Source organism: Lygodium microphyllum, chromosome 15, assembly GCF_053477565.2.
Source record: "Lygodium microphyllum isolate KBCC chromosome 15, Lygodium_microphyllum_v1.1.10, whole genome shotgun sequence".
Classification (NCBI taxonomy): Eukaryota; Viridiplantae; Streptophyta; class Polypodiopsida; order Schizaeales; family Lygodiaceae; genus Lygodium; species Lygodium microphyllum.
The window spans coordinates 75,731,212-75,748,189 of record NC_141149.1 but is presented as its reverse complement, the minus strand read 5'-3'; positions in this window follow the sequence as shown (position 1 = coordinate 75,748,189).

The following is a 16,978-nucleotide window of genomic DNA, read 5'->3' as shown; positions in this document are numbered from 1 at the left end:
GACCGAATTCCCTAGGCTTTGGTCCAATATCATGTGTTGTCATTTTGTATTCCAGCAAGTTGAATCTTGCATTTTCATCCTTCTGTCTTCGTTCATGCATCTCTTTTAGAGAGCGAATATCCTCTGTATGATTCTTCCGCAAACAGTAGGAATAGAAGGCTCCAGGAATGGTGGGTTTTCAGGTACATCCAGTGGCTAAATGTCCCGCTTGATGACACTTTCCGCACCATGTATTAGAGTGCATCACATCTCTTCCAGATCCCGCATGAGTGGATATATTGGCAGTATTCACCTTCAGTGTTTGTAGCTACTCTATAATCACATCCAGAAGCTCTTTCTTGACACTTGCAACTGAGTTGGATAAGTAGTCCTTCAGATTTTCACCTCCTGAAGTACTTGTAGTGGGATTTTGGGAAGCTTCTGTAATTATTGCATAAACTGGTTGGGTCGATCCAAAAGGTCCTCTGTTCTGGCTCTGATTTAGAGCTCCTACTGAAACTTGGGGTTGTTGATTCTAGTTGGTAGGATTCCACTATTGTTGAGTCGCATCAGAGGAACTGTTTGAGGCCATTGTTGTTGTGGTTGAACCATCATTTAAGGCACTATCGTCTGCGGTGACCACAGTGGATTAGGTGCATTATACTGCGGCACTGTTTGCATCTGGGGATAGAGGTAGGGAGCTGCCCCAGGGACTGCATTTGGTGGGTATACCATTCCAGGCATGGGAGGAGGTAAGACTCCTCTTCCTGGAGTCATTGACAACCTTGCTTCGACTTCATCATACAATCTTGCACCTTCCATTGAAGCTTGCAAATTGACTGGTCTTCTCAATTCCATGAACTTGCGAACTTTTGGTTGTAGGCCTCTAAGGAACACTCCTTTCTAGATACCTTTGTCCAAATGATGGTTAGTCCATCTCTTCATGATGGATTCCATTCACAAGACATAAGCTTCTACTCTTTCTCCAGAGGACTGACTTAGGTTCATGAACTCCTCTTGCATCTGCTCTTCAAAACCTTCACACCTGAATTTAGTGAGGAAGGCCAACTTCAGGTCGTCCCATGTGCCAAAAGTTCCTGCTGCTTGTCTCTCATACCATTGAAATGCCGCGCCCTTGAAAGTGGCGGGGAATATCGCTAACCAATGCTCAGGGGTTCTGGCATTGTTAGCCACACATACTACCATAAATTCTGCTACATGAAGATCAGGGTCTTCATTGTACTCTCCCTTAAAAACTGGCAATGGGACTACATTTGCTAGCCTGTCATCAATATTTCCAGGACGAATCTGACTAGGAAGGGGACCTTGAGTCGCCATGGGGACTTCTGTAAAGAGTGCTTTTAGGGCATCAAAGGAGGCTTCTGCTACAAGCTCGTTCTCAGCTTTGATTTTTCCTTCTCCCTTTTCACGTACCTCTGGACTCGTTCTAACGCTTGCCTCTTTATTGCATCATTCATCAGGGGGTTGGCTCCAACCAGTTGGTCTGTACTCAACACGATAGTATCAGAGAGGGCTTCAATCTCTGAGGGATTCTTTGGCCAACATCTCCTCTAATTCCTTCTTTTCACCATCTCTGAATTCAACTTTCAAACCACTATAGAGGGAGAGATATTCCATTCTGAAAGTATCAAAACTCATTCTTCTTAGGATCGTTGTTGTGTCATTATAATTATGCCAACTTCTGAGGGTTTCAACAGTATATGTTGTGAAAAACACTCTGTCTACCAACTTTCAGTGGATTGTTAATTGGACAAATGGAAGATTGTCAGTGCACCAAGCATCCCACGTATCTTGCTGTTGAGCATCCACGAACAAATTCCAACTCTTTTCCTTCTTGTTTTTGTGAACCTCTACAGACCACGACTCCTAAAGCTTCTTCACAATTTTCCACTTGATGATGTCTGGAAACTTCTCAATGAATGCCAAATCTTCCATGGATGGTCATTCTCTCTGTTTCTGCTCTTCAGTTTGTTCCCAAACAGTTTGCCACTAAGATGCAAGTTTCTGCTGCTTCAACAGGAAGAGGAAACAGTCCACCACATAGAGCATGCATTATGATGGTGATATGTTTCCGCCATTGTGGGATGAACTTCTTGTGGAAAGTGGCTTTGATAATGAGAATCTCCAACTCTTCAGTGGAAGAAGGAACTTTGCAAACATCCATTGAATTCTCCTCTTCTTGGCAATGCCATTTCCTTCATTTTCAGCTTCTTCTGATGCTTGTTGGTGGCAAGTTTACCCAACTGCTCACCAAAAACATGGAGTCCCAAGAGGAACACCAAGGAAAAGGGGATTCTCTTGCAAGAAAATCTATCTTGTAACATCAATAAGCTTTTATTTCATTCTTTTGATCATCAAAACAAAGAAAACAACAATTCTTCATGCAGCATCATAGTAGATATCTCCCACAGATTTGATAGAATCAACCATAATCTTCAACATCTTCATAGAATTCTTCAATAGAACAAATAACACAAAGGAATACACCATATTTTAATGGAAATCAATCACATATTATTCCTCTTCAATGTCTTCATAGTTCTCTCTCAATCTCTCATATACAGTTACACTGTTTTGATAGAATTGACTCTCTCTCTCTCTCTCTCTCTCTCTCTCTCTCTCTCTCTCTCTCTCTCTCTCTCTCTCTCTCTCTCTCTCTCTCTCTCTCTCTCTCTCTCTCTCTCTCTCTCTCTCTCTCTCTCTCTCTCTCTCTCTCTCTCTCTCTCTCTCTCTCTCTCTCTCTCAATAGTACATCATATCTCACTACAATACTACTCATAATAACTCTCAGTAATCCTTCTTAGGTCATGGATGCACCTCCCAAGAGGTATTCTGATATGAAGAGTCACCAGAGCCACTACAGTGTCTTTTCACAGCTCACTACTGTCACTATCACTTAGTCTTCTCTTCAATCTTCAACAGCTGCTTCTTCCACTTGTTTTAGCTCTTTTGAACTTAGATTCATCATTTCCAAAGGTTAGAAAACTTTCCCAAAGTCACACATACTTTCTACAGAACACTTACAGAAGATCTACAAAACAGTTACAGTACAGTACCATAGCACCTACAATACAGTTATAGTACAGAGATAGAGCAGAGACAGAGGCTCTACAGAAGGTCTACAGAGGGTTACAGAAGGTCACCAAACCCTCATAACTCATACTCAAATCATTCCAAACTATCAAAAACTATTCAATAGGCTTCCAAAAGATCTCAATCTTCATCAATCATCAATCCATGCTTTATACAGAAGACAATCAGAACAAAATAGAAGCTATACAGAAGGTATATAGAAGGTATACAGAACCAATCAGAACCTATCAGAACATCATAGAGCTTCATATCTCCACTAAGAATCATCATGAACTTCCAAAACATAATCAATATCAACCAAATCACTCTCAAACACTTCCATTAACAACCATATATCACTCTAAATCCATCAAAAATCAATCAAAAATTTGGTCTTTTTCCACTCTCAACACGGAATCAAAGCTAGAAACAAAATCCTTGGATGATGGTACTTCATATGCTTTGGTTGGAAGTAAAGACAATACAAAAGCCATAAAACTTCTCACTATTTGTGTAAATCATCCCCAAAATCAGAATAGGCTATAGGATAATCCCATTGACCTAATGCACAAGAGTTTAAGGGTTTTTAGATAGCACTACTGTAAGTGGAGGCTACGACAATGCCTCTAGGAAGATAACTGTGCCTCCAAGAAAGGGGGAAACTATACTTGTGTCTGGATTGCAGGAATGGACAGTGTGTAGTCTTGGCAATTTTAAGAATATTTCAACCATGTGTAGGGCTGAAAAGAAATATGTAGGATGGGCTAAAAAAGAGATGAAGACATATGGTTTGATGGCTGTAAATGAATGTATTTTAGGCTATTTTCAGGGCTAGTTGATGTTGATACAGTGGCTGAAATTTTTGTAATAATTAATGCTAAAAATAGGGTAGAAAAAAATATTATTTATCTTGATACTTTAAAGATGTATGAAGCCATTCAAGATTTTACTAAGCATGAACATGAGAATATGGAAGAAGAAGAAGAGGTAGAAGATGAAGATATTGACATGGTAGAAGATACTTCTTCTAACACTACACACCTATAAGACTTTGGCACATGCCGAAGGTTGTGCAAGTTAAGAGCGGGTGGATGTCGTGGCACTATGGCACAGTGTGAAAAACTCTAGAGTGTATCTTCATTTGGATTTTTTATTAATCTAGAGAGCCAATGCCATATTAGTCATTAGTGTCAGTGTCCTAGTGTGAATGCTTCAAAGGTACTAGAGTTTTGAACAAGTTTAGCTAATTTTTCATATTTTAGATATTATCTCTTGTAAATATCCAAAAACTGTAGACATTTCTAGAGTAGGATGACATGTAAAAAAAAGCAAGTGGCTTTCAACCATTTTTGGGGGATTTTATGTAAAAAGAAGGATTGGCAAAATTGTGCAATGTGTGATCGCAGTTTTCAGGCAATGATCAGCATTCCGAACTAGGAGAAGGAGTGACCTAGGAGAATTCTGGCCAGGTGTCTTGGTATTTTACTCCCCTTTCAAAGCCAATGGAAGCATCAAATTGGCAATTTGAGGAGCAGAGAGGAAGCTATTTTTTTATTCACATTTTTGGTTTACAAGAGATTTATCTTCTTAGGATGCAAAAATAAATTGACAGACTTCACCTCTATGAGTATTCTTCTACATCTTCTATTTCTTTAAACCCCTTGTCTTCCGTCCACTCCTCTCCTTGAATCTCCCTTCACCTAACTGTCTCTTATCCCCATGCTAGACTTTCGACCCCAAACGCTTGGACAATGGTGAAATCGATGTGAAAGTCTACAACACGTATGTAAAGATGGGGGATTCTGCAAGTTCGAGTGGTGGTAATCCATTACAACAGATGATTGCTTTGTTGCAGCAACAACAACAACAGTTATTGTTACAACAGCATATGCAAACTCAGCAGAAAGCAGAAAGAATTGATTCCTTAATGCATTGCAGGCATAGTGGGATAGGAATTGAGGCAGTTTAAGGGTCAAAATGTTTTGACCCTCATCCGATTGTATGAAAAAAAAATAGTGTTTCATAGGGTACCGCAATATGCTTGGAGTCAGTATTTCTCCCCTTTGGCCATGCATGCATTGCATGATCAAATTGATGAGTTACATAGAAGAGATACTGATTAGGTAGCTTTTAAGAAAGCTTTGAGAGAATTTTTTTTCTTGGAAGATGGAGGATTGGTAACTAAAAATACATTTACATATTGGATTGAAAATCCCAACAAAGGGTTGGCTGCTATACAGCTTTGCTCCGTGAATTTGAAAGTCGGTACATGCAGTTGGATGTCCATGATCAGCAATCATTGGAGAGTCAAAAATTGATTTGTTTCTAAAGGTTGCAGATCCTGTCTTGCAAAAGAAGTTGATTGATCGTTTAGAAGATGCCTCTTTTGAAACAGGACTGAAATCAAATTCGGCTAATGTAACTGAGGCAGTGCATATCTTGGTAAAGAGAGAGCATATGAAATTAAGATGGGGTACATGCACCACATCTGTCAGTACTCAAAAGGGGACTCAAATTGCAGCCAAGGTGCCTGTGGCTATGGTAGAACAACCGGCTATACATGTTAGTCTCACTCTCAAAGGTGATGATGTGGATAAATTAATCAAAGGCATGTGTGATTTGAGGTTGAATTTGACAAAAATCTATGCAAAGGTTAAAAATTTGGATGCTAAGGTAGAAGAGAAGGGTTGAGCAATAACCCAAAGGCCGTATAGAGAAGGATACAAGAGGAGATGCATTTGGTGTGACATTTTACAGCATGAAAAGCGAGACTATACAGTCTACCGTGAAGCTGAAGTGAAGAGGTTAGTCTTATGAAAAGATGATAAAATACATGCGATAGAAATTGGTCTTCCAATACAGCCGAATTTTGGAAATGGTGGCATGCAAAAAGGTTGGAAGATATGGTTGTAAGGACTGCATCTTTTTGCCATAGATGCAGCCACATATGGGTTGAGAATTGAAAGGACTAATGAAGTGTAAATGAGGCATGGCTAAAGCAAAATTTTGCGTTTGGATGCAAGCATTAGATTGCATGGAAAAGGGAAAAACAGCAAATTCTGAATTGGCTGATGCAAGTTAGAGTATACGAGGGAGAACAAGATGGAGTGCACCAGTGGATGCATCTTCAGCCTATGCTTATTTGGTGGGGGTTCATAATCAAGAAGCTATTGTGGAAGAAAAGAGAAGAAGAGATGAGGACTCTGCTAGTCCTTTCTCTTCACGCCCATCTAAATGCATAACACGAAGTAAAATGGAGCAGCAAGAAAGAGGCCGAAAATATCATACCTGAGCATGTTATGGAGGATGCATCTCAAGAGAAGAAACAAGAAGGGAAGAAAAGGGGCAACCAGCCTCGTTACAGGTTACGATCGGATCTTGAGATTGCCCACAAACCTTAAAAACGTCTTGGAAGATTGCATACTTGGTAGTAGAGTGGAATTCACACTTGTTGGCAAATTTCTTGGAATTGCAAAGTGTGAATTTCATGATGCAATCATAGATATGCTGAAATGAAAAAGACAGTTTGATGGTGAAGTTTTGCAAGCATTAATGCAGATTGACAAAGACATAGAGAAACAACTTCAGAGGGAATATGATTATGCATGTAATGCTAATTTAGAGCCAACTGATGTTGAAAATGGATTCAATGGGAGTGTAGACAGCAAGTTCGTGGGCTCAAATTGGTCTTATGGGCAGCAGTAAGCATAAAGAGAAGGCTATGTATAATGGGGATGTCCATCAACAAGTACATGAAGAAGAAGATACTCATTTTATTCCAAGCAGTCATTATTCATGAATGCACTCGGCTCGTGCTACAACGGAGACAATTGTTAAAGTAGAAGAAGGAGAGACGCCTTGCATTTCTATCTTGGATCATAGTTCTGAAATCAATGTTATGGCACATAGTTTGTATGAGAATGTAGGTTGGTCAATTGATGTAAATCTGCGATGGCGCATGCAGGCAACAAACAATTCATCAGGGGATCTTTATATGCAGCTTGTCCGAATGTGCCCTTGACTATTGGAGATGTTAGGGTCAATATCATTTTTTTGTGCAGGATTCATGTAGTTATCCTATGATTTTAAGGCAGCCCTATATTTTGGAATCAAGGCTAGAAAAAAAAGCTTTGGATGATAGTTCTTCATATGCTCGTGTTCGGAGTAAAGACAATACAAAGGTGGTACAATTTCTCATTGTTTGTGTGAATTGTCCATGCAATTGCGATAGGCTATGGGATAATCCCATGCCACCTAATGCACAAGAGTTTAAGGGTTTTTACACATCCACTATTGTAATTGGAGGTTATGGCAATGCCTCTAGGAAGATAATTATACCTCCAATAAAGGGGGAACTATACTTGTGTCTGGATTGCAAGAATGGGCAGCATGTAGTCTTGGTAGTTTTAAGAATATTTCAAGCATGTGCCGGGATGAAAAGAAATATGTAGGATGGGCTGAAAAAGAGATGGAGACATATGGTTTGATGGCTGTAAATGAATGTATTTTAGGACTCTTTTCAGGGCTAGTTGATGTTGATACAATGGCTAAAATTTTTGCAGTAATTAATGTTCAAAATAGGGCAAAAAATTTTATTTATGTTGACACTTTAGAGATGTATGAATCCATTCAAGATTTTGCTAAGCATGAACATGAGAATATGGAAGAAGAAGAGGTAGAAGATGAAGACATTGACATGGCAAAAGATACTTCTTTTGACATTGCAGATCCATAAGACTTTTACACATGTCGGAAGATGTGCAAGTTAAGAGGGGATGGATGTCGTGGCGCTACATGGACACAGTGTGAAAAACTCAAAAGTGCATCGTCATTTAGCTTTTTTTATTGATCTAGAGAGCCATTGCCATATTAGTCATTAGTGTTAGTGTTCGTAGTGTAGATGGTTCAAAAATACTAGATTTTTGGACAAGTTTGGCCAATTTTTATATTTTAGATATTATCTCTTGTAAATATCCAAAAATTGTAGACAATTTTTAAAATAGGATAAATGTAAAAAAAAAGTAAATGACTTTCAACCATTTTTGGGAGATTTCATACAAAAAGAAGGATTGGCAAAATCGTGCGATCGCAGTTTTCAAGTAATGATTAGCACTCTGATATGGGAGAGGAAGAAGTAGTGATCTGAAAAAATTCTGGCCAGGTGTCTTGGTATTTTACCCCTCTTTCAGAGCCAATGGAAGCATCAAATTGGTAGTCTGAGGAGGAGAGAGGAAGCTATTTTTCTATATATGTTTTTTTATCTACAAGAGATTTATCTTCTCAGGATGCAGAAATAAATTGACTGACTTTACCTCTATGAGTATTCTTCTAAATCTTCTATTTCTTTAAACCCCTTCTCTTTCATCTGCTCCTCTCCTTGAATCTCCCTTCACCCTACTGTCTCTTACCCCCGTGGTAGAGTTTCGACCCCAAATGCTCCGACAATGGTAGTGATCTTGTTGGAAGCAAAGAATCAAGGACATGCAAATGAACCAATTGAAGGGCTTGCCAAGGTCAAGGAGGTCAACTTAACAGGGGAAGGGGAAAAGCCTCAACCCATGTTTGTAGTTGATGACTTGATTGATCAAGAGGAGGCTGATCTCGTTGCTCTCTTGCGAGAGTACATAGATGTGTTTGCTTGGTCCTTAGACAAACTCAAGGGATTCGATCCAAGATTCGTAACACATAACATCCCAATGACTCCTAACACAACCACAATGAAACAGTAGCCTTACCCAAAGAATCCAAAGAATGCTCACGTCGTCATGAAGGGGAAGAGATCGATAAATTATTAAAGAACGGATTCATTTACAAGAATGAGCACATGGATTGGGTGTCACCCATTGTGATCATCCTGAAAAAGAATGGTAAAATCCGAGTGTATGTGAACTATAAGAAAGTCAATACAACAACTAACAGAGAGAATTACCCCTTGCCCTACACAGAGCACATGTTGGAGAGAGTAGTAGAAAAAGAAGTCTACAATTTCTTGGATGGCTTCTTGGGCTATAACCAAGTTCAAGTACACCCTGATGATAGACATAAGACAGCATTCGCCATGGAATGGGGCATATTTACTTAATAAGCATGCCACTTGGGTTAACAAATACGTCTATTATCTTTCAATGCCTAATGTGTGCCATCTTCAAGGACATGCTCAAGCGAGAGATAGAGGTATTCATTGACGATCTATGTGTATACTCCAGTTGGAAGAAACACCTAGACAAGCTTCGCGCAGTCTTTGAATGGTGTAGATTGTATAGTCTCTCTTTGAACCCCTTAAAGTACCATTTCTAGATGAAACACGGATGTATCTTAGGGAACATGGTGTCCAAGAATAGCATTTCCATTGAGTTCTCCAAGAACATGGTCATTATCAACTTGCCACCCTCAACAAACTACAAGGGAGTTTAGTGCTTCCTAGGACACATAGGTTACTATTGGCGCTTCATCTTGAACTATGCTTTGATTGCTAGACCACTTTACAAGTTGTTGATTATATTCGAGTGGACAAAGAAGTGCCAATGCACTTATGAGGAATTAAATAAGTCTCTTACCATAGCATCAATCTTACAAGCCCCAAATTGGAGCATAACATTTCATGTACATATCGATGCATTGAAGTTTGTTGTGGGAGTTGTTCTATGGTACCAGCCTAGCAAACATAACCTTGACTATCTATTGAACTTTGCTAGCAGCAGAAAACTCATGGATACTGAGATAAATTACTTCATGACAAAGAGACAAGGCCTATCCATGGTGTTTTTCGTGAAGAAATTTTGGCATTATCTTTTGGCTACGTCCTTCACCTTCTTTGTTGACTATTAAGCCTTGCTTTATCTTGTGAACAAACCTTAGACTACATGGTACATAGCTCGATGGTTGCTTCTACTTTTAGAGTTTGCCTATGGTTGTATGCAAGGGAAAGCAACATTACATGGTAGACCACATGTCCCGCATACCCACAAGAGAAGCCACTGGACAGGGCATTCTAGATTACCTACCCGATGCACACCTTTTTAGCATGTCCAATAAAAATGACTTATTCAAAGCCAATTTAACGCCTTATTGGGTAAATGACAGTCCAAATCCTAGCGCACGAATTGTCTAAAAGACCTATTGAGAAGGCTAGGCTAAGGTGCCTCATTCTTAGGATTCAACCCTATTATCAATTGATTACTGGCTAGCTCTAAAGATTAGGACATGATGGCCTATTCCAGAGATGCGATGTGAGTACCAAAAAATGCATGATGTGATGACTGAAGTGCATGGTGAAATTGCTAGAGGACATTTCAGTAGAGATACTATAGCCCGCAAGGTCTACAATCTCAATTGTGGTGGCCCGCCCTATTTTGCAATGTTGTGGAGTTTATCAAGCATTGTGACAAGTGCCAAATGACCAAAGTCCCTATTCATAAAGATAAGATGGAGTTGACCCTAGTCATAGCATAACAACCCTTCAAAAAATGGGACATTGACTTCATTGGGCCAATCAGCCCGCAGCATCACAGTACTCCTAGGCCAAGTACATCATTGTAGCAAAAACAGATTACCTCACAAAATGGGCCAAAGCTCAAGCCACCAAGAAGAACGATGCTAAGACTACAGCTAAGTTCCTTTGGGAGCAAGTGATCTCACAATTCAGCTATCCCATTGAACTAGTTAGTGACCAAGGCACTCACTTTATTAATGAAGTAATTTTCCACCTTCTTGATCATCCATAGGAAATCATCACCGTACTACCCTCAAGCTAACAATCAAGCGGAATCCACAAACAAGATCCTAGTGAATGTGTTGACTAAAGTAGTCTCTGACTTGTGCAATGACTGGAACAATAAGCTCATGGCAGCACTATGGGCCTATAGGACAGTCTATAAGATGGCAATCAGGCAAACACCCTTCAAGCTGACCTACAAGGCCAAAGCGATCCTACCAGTAGATTTCTTTGTTCTTCCTAGCCCAAGAGTAGTAGTACAATAGAGATGGGATAGAAAGGAGGCATGGACGGAATGCCTAGTGGAACTAGAATGTCTCTTTGAGACATGACATTTAGCTATTCATGTGCTAATCTGTGAGAAGGCAAGATGCAAGAGTTGGTTTGTCAAGCATGTCAAACAGCATGACTTTAAGCAAGGTGACATAGTGTTGCTATACTAAGTGAAGGGTCATAAGCAGAAGATGAAATTCAAAGGGCTAGGCCTTTCAAAGTCCGCAACATTAGTCGAACTGGCAACATAGAACTCGAGACCCTAGAGAGGGAGAGGGCATGGGCTTCTTTAATGGCAGTCACCTCAAGAAGTACTACCCTCCAACCCATCCATCGCATATGAGAGTAGCCTCCATCACAAAAATCGAGGATACGGATGAGGAAGCCATGGAACCTACTTACTTGCAAATCACAATCACTGCTCAAAAAATGCATACCTTTGATGTGCTTATCGATGAGGAAGTTGACTTCAACATCCGTACCCATGAGCATTGGACTCTCATTAGTCAGCCCAAGTGCAGCCCACTAATGTGAAGCTCAATCCATTTGGGGAATAGCCCTACCCACTGATCAAAAAGTGTATAGTAATAGTCTTTATCAAGACTGAGAGCCTACCTATGATTTTCTTTGTACTTCCTAACTCTAAGGCCATTGGTCACGAATCACTACTAGGATACGCATTCAAAAAGCAAACACATTGCAATGTTGACTACGACTTGTAGTGCATTCACCTTGTCATTGGCAATGTGGTGTGAATAGTGACCACTTTCAACAAGGGTAGCATGGCCCCATCTAAGCCTGCAATGCCACCGATAAAAGTACCTAGCGCAAAGTCTAAGGAGGGAGGTCATGACTTGTCCCGCCCTACCAAGATCGATCAATTGTAACCTAAGAAAACCATAAGCAATCTTGCATAGCCATAGCTCCAATGGGTACCTAAATGACACCCACGAATACCCAAAAGCCAGCCCTCACAAATCCATCATCCCAAAATATCACACCCTAAAAACTAGGGGACACAGTTGGTGCTATAGAACCAAAAGAACGGCCAAGCCGCAATGGGTGCCCAAAGCTCTTTTGCGCACCCCATGCTATTATGAAGGCAACAACTTGCTTTGGTTGCCTAAGCCCACAAGTGGCATACGTGCCCCTTAGTCATCTACTACTAGCCCGCCGTCTCCAAGACCTAGTGAGCCACCTGGAGCTGACAAGCTGCTTGAGCCTGAAAGGTGAGAAGGATCGAAGCTTGCACTCAAGAGCTATGGTGGGAGAGAAAGAGCAAGAAAGAGAGAGACAAGAAATGGGAACTCCAACAGTCACAATGTGTGACCAAGCTTTCCTTTATTCAAACTGTCACTAAAAGAATAAAGAATAAAGTGATGGTGACGAGCACCTGCCACTTGCAGTGTGCAGTGGCGGTGATTGTCAGTGTAGTAATACATGGGCGGCTAGGCGGAGGCGCCTTTACCCCCAACAACCTCCCACTTAAAGGCGAATCTGCCCTAGTGAGGAGTGAAAAAAAAAAGACAGTACAACATGTACACATGTACAACAGGATGAGGAAAGACGTCATCTCATCCCACGCCCATCAACCTCCTGAGGAAGGCAAAGTGCTCTGTAGAGAGGCTTTTCCTGAGCAGATCTGCAGGATTCTGGTCAGTCGAGATCTTGACAAGATCAATAGACTTGTCCTCAACGACCCTACGTATGAAGTGATACCTCACCTCAATGTGTTTCGTCTTCGCATGGAAGACCGGATTCTTGGCTAACTAAATAGCACTCATAAAATCTGAATGCAGTGTAGGAATAGCACCAATACCAAGGTCAACAACCAAATGACGCAACCAAATGGCCTCCTTGCAAGCCTCAGTGGCGGCAACATACTCGGCCTCTGTAGTAGAAAGGGCCATGCATTTCTGCACCCTGGACATCCAAGAAACATCACCTCTAGCATATGTGAATACATAGCCGGAAGTGGACTTCCTACTATCTGCATGTCCTGCATAATCAGCGTCAGTGTAGCCCATGACTCCTGTATCCTGGCTGCTATAGCATATGCACATATCTACAGTGCCCTTCAGGTACCTCATGATATCCTTCACAGCATCCCAATGCTTCTTGCCAGGTGTAGCCATATAGCATGCCACAACACCAACTGCAAAGGCAATATCTGGACGAGTGGCTATCATGGCATACATAAGACTGCCCACTGTGGATGCATAGGGAATCTTGGCCATCTCGGCCCTCTACTCATCTATCTATGGACAATCAGCCTATGATACCTTCACATAAGAAGGCAATGGACAGCCAATAGGCTTTACGTCTTGCATGCGGAAGCGCTCAAGGACTTTATGAATGTACTCCCTCTGTGACAAGTAGAGGAGTCCTTGATGCCTGTCACGTCTAATGCGCATACCAAGTATGTGAGCGGCCTGCCCTAGATCTTTCATCTCAAAGCTCTTCTTGAGCTGAGCCTTAAGAGCATCTAGCTCATCATGAGCTTTCCCTGCTATCAACATATCATCCACATAGAGCACCAAAATCAATAAAGAACCATCACGGGCTTTCTTCTTGTAAAGACATGGATCCATAGCACTCTTGCTATAGCCCTATGACTGCATAAAGGCATCAAACTTATGATACCACTCCCTAGGTGCATGTTTCAAGCCATAAAGACATTTCTTCAATTTGCACACTAGGTGCTCCCTGCCAGGTTCTGCAAAGCCCTTAGGCTACTCCATATAAATATCATCGTGTAAGTCTCCATGTAAGAAAGCCGTCTTGACATCCATCTGGTATAAATCCAAGTCAAACTGAGCAACCAAAGCCAAGACTAAGCACAGGGTGGTCATCTTAACCACAGGAGAAAGGATCTCACCAAAGTCCACACCATGCTCCTTCTTAAAAACGTTTGCTACCAATCTAGCCTTGTATGCCGGCTTGGGGTGTCCAGGGGTACTTTTCAGCTTGTATACCCACTTGCATGGCAAAGCCTTCTTGCCCTTAGGCAAGGAAACCAAATCCCAAGTGTCATTCTTATGCAAGGAGCCTATCTCAGACTGCATAGCCCTCTCCCAGGAGTGACTGTCACCCCTACGCATAGCCTCATCATAAGTGAAAGGATCTCCTGCATCTGTAACCAAGACATAATGCATCGAGGGCTAAAATCTATCAGGTAGACGTCTGTCTCTAGTAGACCGTCTCATGGCAGGCTCTGCCACCTGCCCAGCTGCATGTCCAACACCTTGACCATGAGCATCTACTACAGCTGTAGACTATCCAACTAGTTGTGCAGGAGCTCTCGGCTCCTCCTGAAATATGACCCTGCAGATCTCAACAACTCTCTCAGGCTGCTGATGCATCTTGTCTTCATGGAAGACCACATCATTACTAGGGATGACTTTTCGCGCATGCAGATATCCCAGAGATGGTAACCCATCTTACCTACATCCCCATAACCAAGGAAAATGCATTTGACACTCTTAGGATCGAGCTTACTTCTCTTGTCCCTGGGCACATGGCAAAATGCCTCACATCCAAAGACACGAAGATGCACATAAGAGGGAGGTTTTCTAGTCCATACCTCCTCTACAACTTGGAAATCCAAACCACTAGAAGGTGATCTGTTTATGACATGCACAGCTGTACTAACTGCCTCAGCCCAAAAGCTCTATGGTAGGCCTGTGTGGCTAAGCATACTACGTACACGCTCTTGGATGGTTCTATTCATCCGCTCAACCAAACCATTCTAAGGGGGTGTAGGGGGTGGCCAACTGACTCTTAATACCCCTCTCATCACATAACTGCTCAAAAGCACATGAGACATACTCACCTCCATTATCTGTCCTTAGGCATTTTAGCCTATACCCAGATTGGTTCTCAACCAATGCAAGCCATTTCTGAAACACAGCCAAGACATCAGATTTCAGCTTAATGGGATAAGCCCAAACTTTCCGTGAAAAATCATCTATGAATGTAACAAAATACTTTGCACCGCCCATAGACTGACAAGGCATGGGCCCACAGACATCCGAATGTACCAATGCCAAGGGCTCACTCATGAGTGGCCTACCAGACTTCTTATGCGTAGAACTAGTCTGCCTACCATAAAGACAATGCTCACATGAATCAAAACATGCATAATCAAGGGGTGGTAAGTACTGCAAACCAGAAATAATTTTCATTTCCTTCAAAGACATATGGCCCAAACGGGCATGCCAAAGAGATACATGGGGAATAGAATCCACAGACAAAACATTATCAAGGGAAGAAGCTGATACAATCAAGGGATAGAGGCTGCCAGCCTTGGCACCTCTCGCAATCACAAGTCTGCCACGAGTGATCTTCCATGCAGAGTCTCCAAAACATACATGATATCCTGCATCATCAAGCTATCCAGCTGACATGAGATTGCATGTCAAAGTAAGTACATGACATACATCCTGCATAACAAAACTGCTGCCAAAAGGAAACTGCAACCTAACATCACCAATGCCCACAATATCAAGAGAGCTGTCATCACCCAAGCGCACAGAACCCAAAACAGTACGGTATGAATGAAACCACTCTCAACAAGGTGTCACATGAAAGGACGCACCTGAGTCCAAGAGCCAACACTATGCATATATAGAGTGTATCTCTGTCATCTGCGAAGAACTAGAAGAAGCTACAAAGATATAATCATCATCATCAACATCCTCAGGCTGCATAACATTGATCTCTTCAATTTTAACACTGGACTTTGCAGGCACTATGCTGCGATCAGAAGACTTACCCTGCACTTTGTCTTTCCCCTTATCTTTGCGCCTTTCATTGTGCAGTTCGTGGCATTGTGGCCTAATATGGCCCTTTTTCCCACAATGGTGACAAGTAACATCTGCATTCCTGCCACGGGATTTGCTACGTGACTTCCCATGAGACTTGGATCTAGATTTCTGAGAATCCCGTCCACGGCCACTGCCACTGCCACTGCCATGCTTTCCATATCCATCATTCCAGCCTCTAACTGTCATAGCATGCGACACACGAGAGGCATCCAAATTCTTACGGTTAACCTCTTCCTGCAGAAGAGCACTCTCAACATCAGATAATTTCAAGGTAGCAGTAGAGACACATAATGCAGTGCGGAATACATCCCATGACTCATTAAGAGTACCAAGCAAGAAAAGAGAAGTGACATCCTCTGCAAAAGTGATGTCCTGCAAAGTCAAGTTCTTGAGTATAGCGTGGAACTAGCTCAAGTGAGCAGACATGGTCACATTCTCCTTCATGCGTAGATCCATAAGCTGCTTCAGCCAATACATCTGACTCGCTGGACTTTTCTTATCATAAAGATTCTTGATTTTATCCCACAACTGCCATGCACTTTGTTCTTCCTCAAATACATTGTAATGAACCTGTTCTGTGAGAGATAATATAATAGTGGACTTGCATAACTCTTCAAGCTCAAGCCATTCCTCATCTGGCATAGTTGCATGCGGATGCTCGCTCAACATCAAAGGTTTGATCTGCGATTTTTGCACCAACACCTGCCAAATCTGGCTCTTCCAATAAGATTAATTCGTACCATCAAGCTTAGTGATGTTGAAAATAGCATGTTTAGTGGACGAACTCACCATAATGCAAGCTGGAAGACTGGAGACAGTTCAAAACTGCTTGCTGTTTACTGTAGAAAATGACCAAAAAATCACCAAATTCAAGACAAAATGGCAAGAAAAGTGTAACCAAAGCTCCTGCCCACCAAGTACTAGTGAAAGTACATCATTTTAGAATATTTCAGCATGAAAAATCCATGTCAGACCATATATATATGCTTGCTGTAATAAATTATAGATTTCAGTAAATGAGAGCTAATAGTGCCAAAATCGGATCCCAAGTCAATCAGATATTGCCAAGACCAAAGCCGGCATCATGTGCGTA